The following is a 16,451-nucleotide window of genomic DNA, read 5'->3' as shown; positions in this document are numbered from 1 at the left end:
AGTTCCTCACTTTCTACCGAGCAGTATTTACATCCATTGTTGTAAAATGTATGTGGTCAGTTCAAGGGGATGATGAGCTCGTCTGTCTGTTTAGACATTAATTAATTCAGTTTCTCTCCAACTTCAGAATTACATATGAATCTGTCAAAAGCCCAGATATCCCAGTTTTACAACAGCATTTAAGTGCAGCTCCCATTTATTGAGGTACGTAGAACTGAACAGCATGAAAAGGATGTTTTTAAACTTCAAGCAACCTGATCCATTCATAAATATTCATATGTAATAAATGCAAATGATGCCACAATTTATTTTTTAAGATATATTTAAAAGTGAAAAAGAATCAAATATGTGAAGTTAAAATTTGTACGTAATGTTATGATAAGAATGTTTCTGATTTATCGTAGGTCAACTCGGTAAACAATTCCAATTTTTTTTTTTTTTTTTTTTTTTTTTTCCATCCATGTAGTGGTATCAAGTAATGATCCAACTGACCCAGACTATGTTCCTCACCTGAGGATGGTCTACGATGAGGAACAGGCACTGGAAGTTCATTGAAGAAGAGAACAAGAAGCATACGTCGAAATGTCAGAAGCACAATGCAGTTATTGGCTCCAGCAGATTTGTCTTATCCTCACTCTAAGAGGCTGCGTCTGTCTGCTGTGCATCCAGTTTTGGCACAAGTGAAAAGAATGCAGCACTTGGACAAATGTCTTTTAAGTTTTGGAGTAGTGCATAGTCAGATAGGTCAAGTGATTGTGTATACTTAACCAACTTCACTTTTCCTGTTTTGTAGAGGTGTTTGAATTCAGATATCAGAATAGCCTTTATTTGCCAAGTATCTAGTTGTTGTCTATCGGCTGCTCCCATTTTGTGTTCGGGGTCACCACAGCGGATACAACCAGATCCGCAATGATATTTGGCACAAGTTTTACACCGGATGCCCTTCGTGACGCAACTCAGTGTTACCTGGAGAAACACACAGCCGCTGGTGTGCCAAAGAGGTCTCCCATCCAAGTACTAACCAGGTCCCGCACTACTTAGCTTCTGAGATATGACGGGATCAGGCTGACATAGAGATACAAGGAATTTGACTCAGTTTGAACTGTACTCTCAACTCTGACCAAAAGGTCATGAAGGCCAATCAAAATGAGTGTTTTGCACTGTTCATTGTGTCACTTTCAAATGTAAGATAGCTATTCATTCGAAGGGTGTCAAAAATAAGACATGCCACTTTAAATCTTGAGAACACATGTTTTGATTTACCTGGTCCTGGAATGTAAGACTGTAAAGAAGGCAAAGGCAACTGAGCCTTCCATTGTTAGATCAATTTAAAATCCTTGTCACGACGCGTTGGGAGGCGTTTTCCAAAGTGTCCGGTGTGAAAGGCCCGTAAGACTGAATTCCCCAGTTTTCATAATAATCTAATATTGACCGTGTGTGTGGTTTGCTAGGTACAGCCACAGCAATTAAGCAATCAACACCAAACGTGGTATGGTAACTGGGGGCACCAAGGGTGAGGTTCATTGGGGGGCCTTAGGTCGAAAGTATACGTGCGAACACCACAGGGTCAGCCTTAAATATTAGATCATGACCTGCTCCGCTATGCACAGCCACAGTAATTAAGCAGTCGACACCAAACTTAGTATGGTGACTGGGGGCACCAAGGGGGAGGTCACTGGGGGCATCAGGTTGAAAGTGTACGTGCAAACACACACACAGTCAGCCTATATATTGGAATCAAAACTCGCTCACTGGAGCCTTTATTTTCTCAGTTCACGTGGTACTCAGGTCAGGTAGCAAGTATCCCATTTTACTTACTACGTAGTAGCAGCTGGCTAGGGTTGCACTTAAATTACAATCCAAATGGGCCACTGTGCGCTACGTGTGAGTTAAGGTCCGCGTTTTTTTCGATTAAAATGTACCTGCTGTGTACGGCTGCCAGAGCATTGCAGTGATATGACATGCTATCACCTTTATCATCATTCATTTGAGTCTCATGAATGTCACAAATTGCTGTATGAGAAATAATGACAACGTACACACACTGCAATGCAACTTACTACACCTTAACTCACCGTTGATTTTGCAAGCTGAAACCTGAAAGATGTGGAGGAGTGGACCAAAATCCCTGATGCTGCAGTGTGCAAAACTTGGTTGACTACAGGAAATGTCCTGACCTCTGTAATTGCAAACAAAGATTTCTGAACCAAATATTAAGGTCTGTTTTTTCTATGTATCAAATACTATTTCATGCAATAAAATGCAGATGATTTATTTAAAAACCATACAATGTGATTTTCTGATTTTTTTTATTTTTTTTTTTAATAGACTGTCTCTCACAGTTAAAGTGTACCTACAATTTAAAAAAAAAAAATACAGACCTCCCATTCTTTGTAGGTGGAAAACTTGACAAAATCGATATAAAATTTATTTTGCAATACCACCATTGCAAAAAAACAAACATTTTAAGTCAATCATTTTAATTAAAATGATTAATTTTTAATTCAAACTGTTTGATGGGTATAGGTCTAATGCCTCTCACTTCAATATTTGGTTAACGTATGTCTTTTTTTTTTTTTTTTTTTTGCACACAAGTGTTACACAAAATTGATGAATTGTCTCAGGATTTTAATGCAAAGAGATGAATAAATGTTTATTTCTGCTTCAGTCAGTGTTCTGTAATACTGTTAGAGTTTCTAAAATTGTGTGAACTAACAACATTTTAATGTGCATAAGTGTAATATAAAGGTAAATGTTTTCCCTGCACTAATTACAAGATTCACAAATCCTGGGGTTTTACGCAACAATCTTGGCTTCGTTTATTTATTTATTTTTTTAAACCAAAAAAATGGCAATGTAGCCCTTGCCTCACCCCCCAGCTCTATAGTTGGTCACACATGCTGACTGTGTCTTGGCCTTCTGATTCATTTCACACCCCACTGGTCTGAGACCTGTGTGACTGTGGCTCTGGCCTCTCTGTCTGTTCCTCACACACTGTGAGACTACAGGCATCAGGGGGACACATGCAGGGGAAATGCACACATATATTCACAAAGCACACATCCTGACCTCCAAATTGAATACATGGATGATGGACTGGCTAAACTATTAAGTTTTGTTTGTTTTTAATGCTGCATTAAAGCTGAGAACCAGCCTAAGATTTCACAACCCATCCTCTCAATGCTGCGCAACCTGTACACAAACCCATAAAATAAACTGTTAAGTAATGTTCATGCATGTACGTGTCTGTAAGCACTGTGCCTTATTTCAGGAAATTTAGTTGTAGAGTTGTAATTTCGCATTATTTGCAGGATAAAAATTTGTGTTGGTTAAGTAAAACCTTTTTATTTTAGAAACAGAGCATACCGTGTGTACCAGGCTTGCACTGTCAGAAGATGTCTAACTGTTCATATCTCACATGACTGGGCCAAATTTGCCTCATTGTATTTATTACATAATTAGATAATGTGTTAAATGGCTGCATCAACTAATTTACATTTGTTCCCCCAGTACATATAACACAAAATGTTGTATAAATGGGGTAAAATTACAATAAAGTTCTAAAGCCTGTAGGGTGCAGAGGAAAATAGTCACATCATATTTATCATGGAGGCAAAGTGTGTGTGTGTGTGTGTGTGTGTGTGTGTGTGTGTGTGTGTGTGTGTGTGTGTGTGTGTGTGTAAAGACATCCGTGCTGTCTCACTCATCTATAAACTTCACAAACAGTATGTGTCCCAGTTCAGTGCCTTTGAGGTCTAGGTTGAACATGTGTGTGATTTTCCCCTGATGCCCTTCATCCCACCGAGAGCTGGATATGCATGGAAGTGTGACCCAAAGTGTGACCCATGTGACTGCGCTGCACCAGGTGGACCAGACCATGTGATGTCAAGCCCAGGTGGGCAGCATCTCAATAATGAATCATGCCCAGCACTGGCAGGCACGCACTTTGAAGTGTTCCAGAAACATCTGTAGCTTGAGTTTTTAATCACCTTGCCTGTACATCCCTGCTTGCCATCAATCCTCCCACCCCCCCCCCCCCCCCCCCCCCCCCCACCCCACCACACACACGGGCACACATATGCATGCACGCTTCCTCTTTTCTGCAAAGAAATCTGGGAGTTGTTAGTGTTTGCCCTGTTTATGCACATGGTAAGACTTTATTCAGTGAGACGCCGGGCTTCAAATTTCAATCATCAGGATAAACAAAAATTCTTCTGGATGTCTGAGTAATATTCAGTGTGACAAAACAAATGATCAAAGAGATCTGTTAGATACACAAATGTACTGCTGGACAAATACAGAAGAAGTAGCTGTACTCACACACTCTGTATTTTTGTTGCAAGACAAAGACTTGTCAAACAAAAACAATGCAATCAGGCCACTGACTGAGTGGAGTTTACCCAAAATTGAAGTCAAGTTTATTTTTGATCAAACCTGTTTGTAAAAAAGTAACCTGTTCTGTGCTTACTGGTTTAAATGGAAAGGAGCTACAGTATACCCGGGCACACCCTCTGCTGCCAATGTTTGTTTTCAGACTGGTTCAGTGAGCACTTCTGTCACAGCTCTAAATCCTGATAAAGACGTAGTGAAACAAGGTTGTTTTTCAGAGCCCTCAAGTGGTGTTTTGGTTTAGGCGGGGGCCCTGGAAGATTTTCAGATTTCAAAGTGGGCATTTTTACGTTTGGAAGTGGCTGGTGTATAATGTGGCATTTTAAATTTTGCTCACAGCACGAGTTATCAGAACAGTCACAGTTATCAAACTGTGACATTTTTGACGATGTTCATTGTAAAACAGACCATTTGAAACCGTGATAGCTACATGAACAGATTTTGCACAGTGTGACCCCAGAGTCCAGCAACTTCCCAGCTACAGGGGACCTCAAGCGCATATTTCTTCAGCCAAAATGCAAGTGTTTCCTCTATAGATTTATAGCCTGTTGTGGTGTCAGGCCAGAAATTATTGTTTTTTTAACAATGCCACATATTAATTGCTTTGGATGTCAGTCTTTTTGGTCCACATGTTGCACTTTAATTGTGGCATCTTATATGGAGTCATTTTTTTCTTAAGTGATTTGACAACGTTAATCACCTTATTATTACCCAAGGCCATTAAAATATGTCCGCCAGGTATTGCGAAGGATTTTGCGTCCGTCCAACTGTCTGTCTGTCTGTGCTCAGCATATTCCTGCCAGTCTTTAAATTCACAGGGAACATTCTTGAGACACAGACCTTGGACAAGTTCAAAGATGGCTAACCTTGACCTATTTTAAGAGGTTAAAATGTCACATTCTGTTTCCTATTTTTATGCTAGGAATCATGCAAATCCTTTTTTTTTTCATATGGTATCATACAAATTGTCCAGGAAAGAGAGGGGGGTGTGGTGTATGTTGATAGCAAACTGAAATGCAAACTAGCTGAACCAGTGTCTATTGCTGTAGATGGAATCATGGAAAGTATGGTAGTTGAAACTGAGATGCTGAAAAGCAGGAATGTGATTGCTGCATGTATTTACAGAGCGCAAGGCTCTAATGTGGAGGTTTTTTGAGACACTTGAATGTAAAATATGAGGGGAGCAGAGGTTTATCCAGTGATCAAGCTTTAATGGATTATATGATTAATATATTAAAGAGAGTCAATAGAGGATCACAAGTACACTAACCTGCAGTAAATGTTTGTGTGCCTATTGTATGCAACGATGCATCTAAGTCCATAGAATGACTTTATGGTGTACTGGCTCAAAAAACCCACAGACCACATACCTGTGCCCTACCAACTCTTTTAGGTTTTACAAAATGGGGAGTGCCAGCTAGCCGTGTGCTGAAAGCTATTGGCCCTTACTGGACGGAGTGCGTGATTAATTAGCATATCATCTGCAAAAGGCTGGTGTCCACCTGCAAACAATGTGGACATCTGCAAACATTTACACAGCCAGAAAGAGAGGAAGGATAGTCAGGGAATGAGCAGACGTGGTGTCAGTCAGAAATCATATTTCACCTGTTGGCCACTGTCATCTGTGATGCATCACTAGTAGAAGAGAAGGTGAAGTAATCTGTTTGTTCTGTGGCTTCAGAATCTGTCATTCTGCATTCAGGTGACAACGTTCCCACGTTGCAAGAGGTTGCTCTCCCACTATAAGTACTGAGAGGGCTGCACCCAAGGGAGACAATAGGTTACTCTTCCTCCCAGTCTATAAACAACAGAAGGCTGACACAGAATCTCCTGCCTCTCATTGGCATTCTTCACATGCAGGGTAATGTGTGACGGAATGCATGCAATTGATTTTGAGTTGTATAAGCAGTGCATCAGAGAGACTAAGGTAAGTATATCAACAAGTTGAACAAAGACAAGGGGTTTGAGGGTAATACAGATGAATGTGTGGAATCAGAACACGAGTCGTCTTGTCACACGTACTGGGAATAAAATGTTGTTTATCCGACGCTGGAGGATGCTTCAGCATATCTTTGCATTGGACTGAGGACTTTGGAGTGTGGGACACTTGACCTTTTGTCACTTCTGTGTGCAATTGAACAGGATTAAACACACACACACACATGCAGATCAAAGTGTGTGTGCTACAGCTCAACATGTACCATATGGCCCGGTGTTCATTTCAAATGTCACTACATGATGTTCGGCGGTGCAAGGACATGCCCATGGTGAGGAATCCTCCTCGCCAGAGGGAATAGGTCTCTCTCTTACACACACACACACACACACACACCACACACACACACACACACACACACACACACGAGATAACCAGCTGCAACTCCACTGCCCCCTGCTGGTGAGCAAAAGGCACATTCTTTCACCTAATTCTCAATCCTCAATCTTTACCAACCCATAAAACCCCTACAGAGAGCTCCTCTAATTAAAGGGTGCAGAAACATTAATTCTTCCTCTCTTATTCTGAGTTTGATCCAACATTTGACCAGAACAAGAGAGGCTCCGGATATTCTGACATCATGAAGTCACAGCTACAGTGATCTGACTCAGTTTGCTTAAGTTTCTTCATTGTGATGCTGCAGAATTCAAAGTAATGCAGGGATCCATACAGTGAAATATATTGAAATAAAGAATAAAGCCAATCAATTCAGCTAGAGGTCTTAATCCTGATTAGTAGGAGTGTGCATCTTCCTTTATAATAAATCAATATGCATCAACATGGGCTACGATGCAATTCGTGTATGATACTTTTTATGGAGTCACTCTAATATGATGCACTTCAATACAATTCTTTGTAACGTACGAGGTCTATTAGAAAAGTATCCAACCTTATTATTTTTTTCAAAAACCATATGGATTTGAATCACGTGTGATTGCGTCAGCCAAGATTGAACCTTCATGCGCATGCATGAGTTTTTCACGCCTGTTGGTTGCGTCATTCGCCTGTGAGCAGGCTTCGAGTGAGGAGTGGTCCACCCCTCTTGTCGTTTTTTTTTATTGTTTAGGAATGGCTCAGAGACTGCCGCATTGCTTGATCAAAATTTTTTCAGAAACTGTGAGGGACATCAAAGTGGACACCATTCGAGAAATTCAGATGGTTTTTGGTGAAAATTTTATGGGCTTCAAAGAGATTACGGAGTGTTACTGTCGCTTTAAGGATGGCCCAGAGTGACTGGTGGTGCGCCACGCTCCGAAGCCGCCATCAACAGGCTGAGCGACCATTTCATTTCTAAATGGATGGCTGTATGGATCCGTGACCATCGTGTGCAATTTGTCTGGTTATCACAAGAGCTGGACATCAACCATTTTCCGGCAGATTTCACTTTTAACAAGAGATTTTGTCATGGAAAGCCGAGCAGAGGCTTCGCGTGTCACGATTCGCTACTGGAACGAGACAAAACCATCTCTGTTTTGATCTCACAGGACGGCTTTGAGATGGCGTTCAGACAACTGTCGGTGGTTTTTCCATTGAGTGATTATCCGAGAAATTGTGGATGTGCCTGGACATGCCAGAACATGTCCTGTGAGGTTTCATCGCGGCGTTGCTTTGCGCCATGCGGCACATCTACCACGGCGCGCGAAGCCTCCTCTCCTCTTTCCATGACAAAAACTCCTGTAACAGTGGAATGTGCTGTTCATTTCCAAACTGGACGCTGTGTTTTATCCGGGATGTCATCTGACTAGCACAGGAATTGTGAAAAGACGTGGACATCAGCACTTTTTCGGCACATTGAGACAGACGTGCGGAGGAATTCCGCGCGTTGCGGCGGTGCCTTATGGTGCAAAGCAACGCCATGATGAAGCCTCACAGGACATGTTCTGGCATGTCCAGGCACATCCACAATTTCTTGGATAATCACTCGATGGAAAAACCACAGACAGCTGTCTAAACGCCATCTCAAAGCCGTCCTGTGAGACCAAAACGGAGGTGGTTTTGTCTCGTTCCAGTAGCGAATCCATCGTGACGCGCGAAGCCTCCGCTCGGCTTTCCATGACAAAATCTCTTGTTAAAAGTGAAATCTGCCGGAAAATGGTTGATGTCCAGCTCTTGTGATAACCAGAGAAATTGCACACGATGGTCACGGATCCATACAGCCATCCCTTTAGAAATGAAATGGTCACTCAGCCTGTCGATGGCGTCTTCGGAGCGCGTCGCACCACCAGTCGCTCTGGGCCATCCTTAAAGCGACAGTAACACTCCGTAATCTCTTTGAAGCCCATAAAATTTTCACCAAAAACAATCTGAATTTCTCGAATGGTGTCCACTTTGATGTCCCTCACAGTTTCTGAAAACATTTTGATCAAGCAAAGCGGCAGTCTCTGAGCCATTCCTAAACAATGAAAAAAACGACGAGAGGGGTGGACCACTCCTCATTCAAAGCCTGCTCACAGGCGAATGACGCAACCGACAGGCGTGAAAAAATTCACGCATGCGCACAAAGGTTGAAGCTTGGCTGACGCAATCACAAGTGATTCAAATCCATATGGTTTTTGAAAAAAATAATAAGGTCGGATACTTTTCTAATAGACCTCGTAGACATTCACTTTCCATGATGGAATAAGCCATAAGTGGCATTTCTTACCTTTAAATACATATTTCCTGAAAAAACAGTCTTTTTTTTCTACTGTGTTGTAGCACATTGGCACTGCATCTGCTCAACTTTTGAATACCACTAGAGGCAGCACCATGTAACAGAAAGTGCAACATAGAAGAATCCGAGAAGAAGAAGCCAGCTGTTGTTAGCATAGCATAGGTTTCAATTTCTGAACCAGTATGACAGTGTTAATGGGACATGAACATTATATTATATGACCTTAATGACCACCAATTGCTTGCAAGCTGACTTGAGACTGGGATTTGGAGGTTGATGACTTTGAGAATGACTTGACAGTGACTTACTCCCACCTCTGCGATCATCAGACATCACAGAGTTACCGATCTTGCAACAGCCTTGTGCAGATCTTTGAACTTTTACGGACGTTTGAAGATGCAGAAGTAGCGGTAAAACAAGCTTAATTCCACAAATTTATACCGTTAAAGTTGAACCATTGATAAATTCAAAGTACATTTAGATTGATTCAGGCTCCGTGTATTGATGTCGTATCTGTTAATTTAGAATTTTATCGATTTGTATTTGTTAATTGCTATGCCCCTACTGTTTACAGTCCTAAAAAAGAAATGTACGTAGGTCCTCTAGATCACAGTTCAAACCTATATTGTCAGGTTTTGTTTTTCATTTATAGCCTCATAGCAAAAGGGTGGAACTGCAGATAAAATTCTGCTAATTAAAAAACAAAACAAAAACTGCAAATGCATTTGCATCTGGTAGTAATTTTTTTCACACACGCATCCAAAGGTACTTAGAAGCACAAAATCACACTCAGTAGCCATTTCCATTATAATCATAGGTTATTTTCTATTGCAAAGAGCATAATTGCAGTATAAGGAACAAACTGTTAATGATCATGTGGAAGGATTGGCTGTGCCTTTGGGTAATTAGGTTGGCTGCATGTGCCTCACTAATCACAGGGACATTTAACGGCAGCATGTGGTGAAGGACTAAAACAAATTTACAGTAGCTGTAAATTTATTGATCACTTCTTTTCCATGCATCATTTGCGATGTCTGCGTCATTATCACTGTGCATTTAGGAAAATATACTGTAAGCAGTATTACCACATATCTTCCATTTTTATCAGTATTTCCTGGTGCAAACATTAAAAAGCAGGGGCAGTGAGGGTGCAACACATGCACCTTATGTATGGGACCCTGAGCCATATGAATAAAAAATTTTGACACTGTGACACCATAATATATGGTTCTGTGTTGCTTTGAGATTTAATAAATTCTGTACAAACAAATTTATTCTTGATGAACAATCCTTCCACCACTGTTCATACACAGAGACTCCAAACTGTTTCAGTTAAACAGTTATGACCTTCACATTGACCTTTCAAGGCCACCTAAGATCATGTGAACAATACAAACATGCTATATGACATCATATTCTTGTTACATAGTAACCATAGGTGTATCTTTGACGAATATCTCAGAATACTCGTACATAATCTGAATGTATCCTGCATATCAACATTGGGGCCCAAGGCTGATGTTGGCCTGTGACCTTCCAGCACACAGGTATCTCAGTCTTTTAGGTCCCCAGCAGCTGGAGGAGGCCAAGGAGAAGCCCATCTTTCACTTGGCAATGGCAGACAGATGGTTGCTTTTCAGAAGTGGGGATGAACTGGTTGTTTGCCTAGGTGGTTCTATGGTGTGGTGGATGTGGTAGGTCAGCTATAGGCACTGAGGCCTGTTGGTGCCAGTGTTCAAGAGCGCAATTTAGAACTAGAAATTGGGGGGGGGGGACAAAGTGCGAGGCCCACAGGGCTGAAGCCCATAGGCCGGGGGTTAGGGTTAGCCAATGGTTTCTAGATAAGCTCAGATGCATTCTGAGCATCCAGAACAGTAATTTTAATGTTTTGAGAAGACCATAAAGTGGACACCATTGCAATTTGAAACTGTGGATATAAGTACTTTATTCTGAGAATAGCCAGCATTGATTTCATCAACATCCTGGTGTAAATAAGGTATCACCACATGTGTAGAACTCAAAAAGAATGATAGGTTGAGTTTTCATTAAAAAAAAAAAAACAACTTCAATGTGGTCAAATGTATTCATAAATATGAAAGAACAGGCTCTTAATAATTATTAACTATCGCATACTGTATTTTTTTTCCTCAAGATTTGTTTTTGCAGAAGTTTGAAATTACAACAGATCATAAGTTTAAGATAAATTACTTATCATGAATTTAATTTTCGAAGTGGCACTAATGACAACACTCATACTGAACATAACTATCCTTGAATAGACTGATTTTGGAGATCAAGCAATAATTGCAGACGGGCATTCTGAGGTCCCAGATAGCTTTTCTGATTTCCTTTTCTAACTTTCAGAATTTAGTAAATTAGCATATGGTCCATTGATACTTATGTGTAGACACTAGTCCCTAGAGGCAACTATTTTTGGTTTCAAATCTGGGCAAATGCAGTCCCAGAAAATTCCGAATGGGACAAACAAGAAACAGGTGTTGTAAACAAGTCAATGCTGCTAAAAATACAAACTTGCTGAAACAAAGATACTATTCTGACATGGTTTTGCACATAAGACTGACATGGTTTGCACAAAAGACTGGCATAGCATGTTTCAAGTACACACATATATGTCAGAAGGTGGGGGGGGGTATACCATATTCTATCCCCCCTGGTTGAAAAGGTGGGGGGGACATGCCCCCCCATCCCCCACCAAATTGCGCCCATGCCAGTGTTTATCTCCAAATTCTGTACCGTCAAACATATGAGAGACTATTAGTTTACCCACTGAGATAATACTGGGATTCTAGGGAGTTACTTAATCCAGATTAAAGACTCATCTGTTCTCTTGTCTTATAATTGATATAAACGTAGTTGTATTAAATCATTATCTTTCCGTCCAATGACCATTATTGCATTACTAGTGGAGAAAGACTCTCATTACATCCAAGTTCTAGGGAATATTCCTGAAGCATAGGACACTGTTGCCGGTGAATGTGTTAGCATTTTGTCTGTTAGTTCACTGTTGTAATGTTAGAATGAACTGTTCATTCCAGTTGAATGATTTCTGCTTTGTTTTCAGTCCAAAGCTAGGCTGCTGATGAAGGCTTGGACCATCAGCAAGCAGAGATTTCCTGTTCTGTGTGATGCCACTGCATTATGAAGCTTCATCAATCCTTCTTTACAACTATTTGGTCCTCTGAGGTTTTTCTAGAATTTAGAAATGTGAGATCTGTGTGGGAGCTGAGGAGGTCTGGAGCATGCTGAGGACTACTGAAAGTGTTGTGTATAGTGGGTCTGGAGGGTGTTATTGATAGTATGACCAAAGTAGATGGTCACCCAGCAGCAGATGGTCTGCTTGAGATTTTCTTCCTTTAATCATATAAACACCTGAGGGAGTTTTTCTGTACCACTGTGTCTGGTCAGGGGGTGGGTAAAGTTGTGATTTGGTGCTGTATGTACAAATTAAATTGAAAGTGAATTATGACTCTTTCTTCCATCACAGGACTGAGCTGACCTTGACTTTTTTTTTTTTTTTTACTTTATTGTCATTTCAAAAGACAATATCATTTACATTGTCCTGAGACTATGCATCACACAAAGACTACATACAATTACAAATCAAAAACAAATCAAGACCTAGGTTTATGCTAGGTTTAAGAAAGTCAATGATTGACCCCCATCTTTTATCAAAGAACGAAGCCTTTAAGTGAAGTTAAGCTGTCAGCCGCTCCATCATATAAATGTGTTTGATTTTTTTTGTGTGTGTGTCTGTTGTTCAACTGTGGGAGATTCCGGATTCAGCCAATAAATTGTGATCATTTTTCTTGCGGTCATCAAAAGAAAGTGAAGCAGAAATTTTTGATCCTGAGAAAACTTGTGTCTGGAAAACATCCAATAAGAAAATGAGAGGGTCCAGAGAGATGCTCACTTTCATTAGATTCTCCACACTGTTTTTGATATCCTTCCAGTAATTATGTATGGTGGGACAGTCCCAGAAGATGTGAGTTTGGTCACCCATCCACAGTTTCTCCAGCACTTGTCACGGACTTCGATGGTGCTCTGAAAAATCCAATTTTCATCTTCCAGTCAAACTCCCTCCAACTTTGACTGCCCATTCCCATTGCTGTTGTTGCGTGCTGTCTGACATATCAATCAACAATTTTTGGTACATTAATGATATTTGTTTTTTTCATTACACCTGCATTGTCAGCCAAATTGATAAAATGTTTTTCTATGTTTGTAGATTCTCTTCTAATATGCTCCCAGTCTGTATGTTTTGTTATGTAACTTCTTATTTATAAATACCTATAAAAATCACTTGTTGGTAACTCAAATTTAGCTCTTAGTTTTGCAAAATTTTTAATCACATTTCCAGCAAATAACTGATTCAGTGTGATGAGTCTCTTCTCAGCCCACCCATGAAACTATTGCTGTCTGATAGGGAAGGAAGAAACTCAATATTTCCATTAATGGATAGAGCCCGTGAAAGGACAGCCTTTCCCTTTAACTGCTTTTGAATCCTATCCCAAATTGTTAAAGTATGTTTGACCCAAATATTTGCAATTTAATTTTTTTTTTTTTTTTTTTCATTGACTGCATGCTGAGAAATGGGAGTGGTGAGAGGGAAATTCCTGGTAATCAATAATCTTCCATAGAGACCCACTGCGTCTCTGGATCACAAATGATCCATACCACCATAGCTTTAATTTGAGCCGCCCAGTAATACAATTTGAAGTTAGGCAGATTTAGTCCTCCATTTTCCGTAGTAGTCATTAAAATTTTAAGACGTACTCATGGTCTTCTGTTCTGCCAAATAAATTTTGAGATTAAGACCTTGACTTTTAACCAGTCGTTCTCTAAAACAAATCACTTGTCCTTGGATGGCCCACAATCATACCACCAAGTCTGGTCCAAATGAGATCAGAATTGTTCAGGTTCATTTGTTCACATATGGATGGACACACAGGACTAAAAATAACACCTCCACATGCACTATGTGGGTGTAATGTGCAGCATTTACTGAGGTTTTTTAAAGTGTGCTTTAATTGTTAAGTTAATTGACAGAAGTCATTGAAAGTGTTATTGTCTGATTAATAATTGAGGTTGTTTATCAACCAATTCAATTCAATTACAATTTTATTAATTTATAAAGCACCCTCTCACGACAGAGTCTCCTCAAGGCGCTTCACACAACAGACGATTCATAGCAGCACAAAATGAATTAAAATCGAAAAGGGCACAGCAAAAAAGTAAAAACAGTAGAATTAAAAGAAATTACAAAGCAAACATAAAAACATAATAAATTAACGATAAGACAGTCTAAAAAAGTGGGTCTTCAATCTTGATTTAAAAGTCTCCACTGTGTCAGACTGCCTTATAGATGCAGGTAGATCGTTCCAGAGAGCAGGGCCACGGTAGGAGAAGGCTCTATACCCCACAAACTTTTTATTCACCTTTGGAACACACAGTAGTCCTGCGCCTTGCGAATGTAAGGGCCATGCCAGTACGTAGGGCTTGACCAAGTCCGCCAGGTAGGAAGGAGCCAGTCCATGTACAGTTTTATAGACCAGCAACAGGACTTTAAAATCCGATCTGGCAGAAACAGCAAGCCAATGAAGGGACGCCAGAATGGGTGTAATGTGGTCAAACTTTCTACTTTGTGTCAAAAGTCTGGCAGCAGCATTCTGCACTAACTGAAAACCCCTAATGCTGGACTGCAGCAGACCAGAAAATAAAGCATCGCAATAATCCAATCTAGAAGAGATAAATGCATGTATCCAGCTCTTCAAATATGATCCTTGTTTTTGTTTTCTCATTCATTTTTCACAACCCATTTAGTCCTGTTATGGGTCAGTCTATAAGAGGACTATTTATGTTTTATGTTAATGTAAATTTAATATCTTCAGGATTTGGACTGGTGGTCAAAGCAAAGAAGTCTCCTCTTGGAAAACATGATTTGTTTATCATTTATTAAGTTGACAAAATTCTGCATATTGATTCTAAATGAATCATTAAGTAAAGACCTAATTTAATTTGATGATATAGCTGAAGGTAGGGGCAGCACGATGGCTTAGTGGTTAGCACTGTTGCCTTACAGCAAGAAGGTCATGGGATTGATTCCCACCTGTGGCCTTTCTGTGTGGAGTTTGTATGTTCTCACTGTGTTTGCGTAGGTTCCCTCAGGGTGCTCCGGCTTCCTCCCACATCCAGACATGCGGGTTAGGTGGTTTGGAAACTTTAAATTGTCCGTTGGTGCACATGCGGGTGTGACTGTGTTTGTCTATATGTGCCCAGGTTGTACCCCAGCCTATGTCTCCTGGGATAGGCTTGATTGGAGTAAGTGGTTGAAGATGAGTGAGTGAGTGAGCTGAAAGTAGGCCTTTTATTTTCATCACTAGACCAGTACAAGTGGGTGTCCATGGCAGGGGATTTATCACTCTGTGGACTACAGAGTGCAATAAAGCCCCCCAATGGAATTCTTTGACTAATGGCTAATTTCTTTCAGATTTCCCCACTTTTACCTCCTTCTCCCATAAAGTGACCTTCAAATTGTTCTACCACTGACCCAGTGATGGTCTACCTTTAGACTCCTGAGCAAACATGTTTAAAACATTATTTATCAATACTCATTCAGAACTTGTTAAAAGATGGTGAATAGTTTCCTGCATGGTTGGATAGGTAGATGACCTTCCCTTGATTCACACACTGGCTGAATAACCTTGAAAATGACTCACATTCTCTCTAAAGATAACGATCCTTTCTACCTTCTGGCAATGTCATTCGCTCTCCCATTATAAAAAGACATGTAGCATCTGCTGTGTGCATGCGTGAGTTCATTCCTGTGTGAACAAAGGCATGTTTAAAAGATGTGAGCATGCCCATCTGCACCCGTGCTTGTACCAGGGTCCTGTTGAACACCACCGTGTCAAGCAAAGTCACGTCACCCCTTCATGTCAGCAGCAGTACAGGGGATTAAAGCCAAGACAGTTCACATTACCGCCATAAACTTACACGCCTGGTTGCAAGTGGCCCAGATGTTCTGTGGAGAGCAGTGAAAGCCCATTAATGAACAGAAACACAGATACCTGTTTATCACATGAGTGATGGCTTCTGTGCATCTGCTGCTGCATGACTGGACTAAACAATGCAGTTGGATTTTATTCCATAGTTGCACAAAGAAAATTTCAGCAGCTAGTAGGAAATGCAGTGTGCTGTGATCCATCTTAATCTGTGCTCTCGTTAGGAGTTACTGCCAACAATAGGCTATTTGTCTACACACTGAAAAAAGTGAAACATCAGTGCACGTCATTCAAAGTACTTATTTACATTGGTCTAATGGAAAATTGTGGTTTCCAGTTTAAATCTGCTGGAATCACTTTACCAAATCATAAATATACATTGTGAAAAACT

General features: G+C 40.5%; 1 protein-coding gene across 1 annotated transcript in view; it reads right to left on the bottom strand.

The window, feature by feature from the left end:
* The window catches only part of brsk2a (BR serine/threonine kinase 2a), a 721,035-nt gene extending 705,959 nt beyond the window's left edge, over positions 1-15,076 (bottom strand). Inside the window, 1 exon segment of the mRNA XM_034176871.1 lies at positions 15,065-15,076. The gene's annotated coding sequence lies outside the window, so the exon portion shown is untranslated.
* Between the last annotated feature and the right edge of the window lie 1,375 nt (positions 15,077-16,451).

The sequence above is a fragment of the Thalassophryne amazonica genome, chromosome 8, assembly GCF_902500255.1.
Source record: "Thalassophryne amazonica chromosome 8, fThaAma1.1, whole genome shotgun sequence".
Lineage (NCBI taxonomy): Eukaryota > Metazoa > Chordata > Actinopteri > Batrachoidiformes > Batrachoididae > Thalassophryne > Thalassophryne amazonica.
The sequence above is the reverse complement of the archived record's forward strand: the minus strand, read 5'-3'. Positions and strand labels throughout refer to the sequence as shown.